The sequence below is a fragment of the Brassica oleracea genome, chromosome C1 (assembly GCF_000695525.1).
Source record: "Brassica oleracea var. oleracea cultivar TO1000 chromosome C1, BOL, whole genome shotgun sequence".
NCBI lineage: Eukaryota > Viridiplantae > Streptophyta > Magnoliopsida > Brassicales > Brassicaceae > Brassica > Brassica oleracea.
Genome location: NC_027748.1, coordinates 20522316 through 20527436, shown reverse-complemented (window position 1 = coordinate 20527436; position 5121 = coordinate 20522316). Strand labels below are relative to the sequence as shown.

Genomic DNA, 5121 nt, shown 5'->3' with positions numbered 1-5121 from the left:
AAAAACTCGGAATGTTTTATTTTTATTTGTGAAACTTTGAATATTAATTAATATGATTTCAATTTTAATTTTAATTTCATATTTTCGAATTTAAATTTCAGAAATTTTATTTTTTAAAAAAAATTAATATTTTTTACATTCCGAGGAAATTAATTATATTTTTTACTCGATCGATCGATGCTTTTTTGGACATAAATCCATCAATCGATCTGTTTATAAAAAAACTTTCGGAATATACCGAGGGAAACCTTTCCTCGGAATATACCGAGGGAACGGTTCCTCGGTATATACCGAGGAACATTTCCCTCGGAATATTCCGAGGGACAGATCCCTCGGAATATTCCGAGGAATATGTCCCTCGGTATATTCCTATCGATTGATGTATATATGCCTAAAAACGCATCGATCGATGAACGTCCGAGGAAGTATCCCGACGAAGTTCTCCCTCGGTATATTCCGAGGACCTTTCCGACAAACTAGTGATCCTCAGAATTTCCTCGGAAGTTTGTTTCCTCGGAATTTCGTCGGAAAATTCCGAGGAATTTCCGAGGAAAGAAGAAATTCCGAGGAATTATTTCCGACGACTTGTTTCGTCGGTATGTCGTCGGAATAACGATATTCCGACGATTTTTTTCCTCAGAATCCTTGCTGTTTTCTTGTAGTGTTCGATGGATCACATCACTCATCCTTACGATTAGAAAGTGTTGGGTTTCATCCAGGGATATTAAGGTGTCTTTGATATTGATAAGTTTTTTTTCCTTCTTTTTATTAATTCATATTTCCCAACTATGATTTATTGATTCTTTGTGTTTGATTTGATTCGCTAGCTTGCATTGATCACAGAGGTACACCAGAACCTCCTGCAAGGACTTTCACAATCAAGAAAGATGGATAAGCCAACTAAAGTGTCTATATGATTCAAGGATCTTAAAGTCTGTTCATGAGGCCTGTTACCACACATCCCTAACAGTCTAATACTTTGAACGGTGGGGTGCTGCACATTGTGTCCGTCGAGGACCAGAAGAAGAATGTTTGGCTATGGAGGTATGTTTCAGCATCTAAAAACTAAATGATTTATCTTTCACGGCTCTCTCACTTCGGAAGCTCCAAATCTCTCTTTCTCTCTCTGATATTAATCAGACATTTTTTGGGTTATCATTTTTTGGGTTATTATCTTATCAAGATTCTTCATTTCTGTTTCAAATCTATCTATCATTTTCAAGGTTGTACTTAGCAGTGATGCACGGGGACGGCATATCATTGACGTCTCGCGTACCAGCGGCGTTTCAGGGACGGGGACGGCTCGGGGACGGTGTGGGAACGTTTCCGAAACGTTTCAGAGAGGCTGGGGACGGCAAAGGTTTGTGGGGACGGCATGGTTAGGTTTTGGAAACGTTTCCAAAACGTTTAGGATGTATAGTCGGCATAATTTTGTAAAAGTTTGATTATTTACTTTTGCATACTTTTTTTATTTGGATAACAATTGAAAAAAAGGAAACACGTCTTGTATAAAACAATTAGGGTTATAAACTTTTAATCCATCTTCTCTTAGTCTTAATCAAGCTCTTATTCTTCATCTTTCTCACATCTAAGAAAAACACACTAAGCATATCATAAACTCTGGTTTTGGTTTTTCAATGCTCACGTAAAAGAAAGTCTTAGACAATATTAATATTAGATAGTATTTGGTTTGTTTCATGTACGTAATGTACGTATGTGTATACACATTTATATATATATATATATATATATATATACATATATATATATATATATAGACGTACCCATGCCGTACCCGTATCTATAAATTTTAGATTTAGCCGTTTCCCGTCCCCGCCCCCGTCCCCGTATCTGTCACCGTATCCGTCCCGGTGCAACATAGTTACTTAGTCTCGAGGAGTTAATAGTCTGGTTGAATTTGCTTTATTCTTCCTGCTATTGAGTAGTACCAAATAATAAGATTTTTTTTTTATTTTGTTGTTTTAATTTCTCTGTGAATGTGACACTGTAAATGTCTTCATTTGGTATCAAGATTGGTGAGAGAATGCTTATACGAGCTTCTTGTGGAAGTGACCAAAGCCAACACTCCTGGGATACAGAAATGTTATAATCTCTACACACTCAGTCAGACTGATATTGGACTCTCCCCTAACACCTTTGATGTATCAAATTAGCTAGCTGTCAAATGAATCTCAGCCAATTGTTTCTTAAATAGGGTGCACATTCGGATGCAAGGGAAGTTGAATTAACAATCAATGGAATTGGCCAAAGAGATGGAAACCCTCGGTAGAAGAGGTTAGATCAGAAGAAGTTTAATACTAAGTATAGCATTCAAGACTTGAGATTTCTTTGAGAAACAGTGTATGCAAACATAGATGCAAACAACAATGAACCAATCACATATGACGACCTAAACTAAGGATTGGCCATATTTCTACTCAGCTCTTTTCTTCTTTACCATCATATATATATAAGCAAGAGTCTGAAACCTTTGCTTTTGACCAGAACGTTTGTGCAAATACATTCCGATAGAGAATTATAAGATTCACTGAATAAATATGGAATGGGAGATGATGCAACAATCAAGATGTTCCCTCAGACGACGATTCACATAACGTAAGCAAAAATGATTTATCATCTCATCTCTGGCTGCCGTTTTTAACAGTGTCTTCCCTATTTGAGAGTTCCTCTCGCGGCAGTGCGTCACTTTGATTGAAGACATATCATCCATTTTTAACGTATTGTTGTCATATTATTTGCAGACAGAAGAAAACAACATGATTAGAATCAAGTTTCATGTTAATCTGTGATATAAAAATCATTGACCGATTATGATATCACTGGAAGAAACATGTCTAACAAGTGATATAAAAATCATTGACTGATTATGATATCACTGGAAGAAACATGTCTACCAATAAAAACCTTTTTAGATAATGTTTCAAAACATAATGTTGATTATTCGGAGTAAGAGGACAATGAATTAAGAGATATTTAAGATTTGGTTTTAGGTTTAGGTATAATGCAAATTGTTATTGAACAAAATAGTTGGTAATAATATAAACAAAAATTAACATTTAATATATATATATATATATATATTTTTTTTTTTTGTAAGTGATGAATGTTGATAATACTATCAGAAAAGCTGTTAACTGATTATAAAACTTGATCAAATATTTGGAATAGAATGTGGTCATTTATCTTAGTAACATTATGAGTTGAAACTATAATATTTGAAATATGGTTACTATTGTATGTGATACTTCTTCAGATTCTTTTGTTATATGTGATACTTCTTCAGATTCTTTTGTGATGTTGTAAAATTCAGAATTCTCGAATATTATTACAGATAGAAAGAAGATCAGTCACAGAGCTTAATATAGTATTTAGTAAACATAAAATACAGTTAAAGTATTGATCAGAATTATATAAATGATTGTTTGCGATATTTGTAATACCATATTTTCATACTAAACAACTAAATTTATAAAGATTATTCGAACTTTGTTAACAAATTTCCAATCTCGGATTACAACTTAGGTGTTGTCAAAGAAAGAAGATTACAACTTAGACATAAAAGGTTAATGGTTATGAATTTTCGACAAATGTTGTGAAAATAACAATGTCATGCCTACAATAACAATGTCAAAAATAACAATTTCATGCCTACAATCTACGGTACGCAAATTTGCAATTACATCAATTGCAAAAGTATCATGTTAAATACTGGTTCCAACCAAACGTTCACAACCCGATAAAATTTAGAAACTAACTTCAAAAATATAGTTGCTTAATTAAAACATAAGAATCCTGAACAAATTTTAAATAATAGTTATTTTATTAATAAGATGCAAAGTCAATATAAAGAACATATATTATGATGCTCTCTTACAAATCCACACAAAATATAAAATATTATAGATAATTTTGATAAAAATTAACTAAGAAATAGTTTCTATAAAAATTAACGAAGAAATATTATAGATTCCAACTAAATTAACATTGTTACGACTATCGGCTTTTTATTCTACTTTTATTGAATCGATTAATCACAACTACTTATGCTATTCCATTTTGAACTAAACAACTTCAAAACAAATTAATACACTACGATCGATAAATACTATCAAATGGATCGTAAAAAAAATCATTCTCTTTCAACATATTTTTATCTTCATATTTTTTAACATATTTTCTTTACTAAGACCTGAAATTGAATTGTAAATTCATTTAAAAATAAAATATATGAATCCGGTGCGTAGCGCCGGAATACACTAGTTATACTTTATAAGGGAGAGAGATGTCACATTCATTGGATAAATAATAGCCAACCTAATATTTATCATTGAGAATATTAACCAAAATATTCACCTACTATTTACATATATAAAGAAAAGAAACATACATGAGATTTACAATGCTTTTTGATAATATTTCTCCATGGTCTCCCACCATCTAGGTAAAACATCTACCAAAAACTTTAGAGTTCAAAGACTAAAAGCATCAAAATAACAAACAAATATACGACAAAAACTAACCAGGGTTAGGCCAAATGTTGGGGCTATATAATGTCTTATCATGATGGGGACCTTTCTTGGGGCCTTCAGTTCCAATGGTAAAACCTTCTTTGTAATCCCCTAAAACCCATGAAGGTATAAAAAGAGAGAAACTTCAACAATAATTTTAGACAAAGCAAGAGAAAGCTGATCGGACAAACCTTGCATTTGAATTTTCACTACAAGAAAACACATGCTTAACTACGAAAATTAACGAGGAAAAACAATCCTCGTAAATTTGCGTCGAGTTTACGACGAATTTACGTGAAAAACTAAAGTCATCGTTATTTCCTCGTAACGTAACGACAAAACTGTTTCGTCGTAAAGTAGATGTAATTTTACGAGTATTTTACGAGGAAAAACTATTTCCTCGTAAATACGACGTAACCTTTGCGTGGTATTTACGAGGTAATAGTTTACGTGTATTTAGCGAGGAAATTTTTGAATCCACCAACTTTATAGGTGTTACACGTTTTTTTTGCCCACCTAATTAATTTTCGTCGTAAATTCATAGCAAAATTACAACTACCAGATTCGAATTTTCCTATAAATATGGATGTTT

At 32.6% G+C, this 5121-nt stretch overlaps 1 pseudogene; it reads right to left on the bottom strand.

Annotated features, from left to right (window-relative positions):
- The window catches only part of LOC106299673, a 21471-nt pseudogene that overhangs the window by 6462 nt on the left and 9888 nt on the right, over positions 1 to 5121 (bottom strand).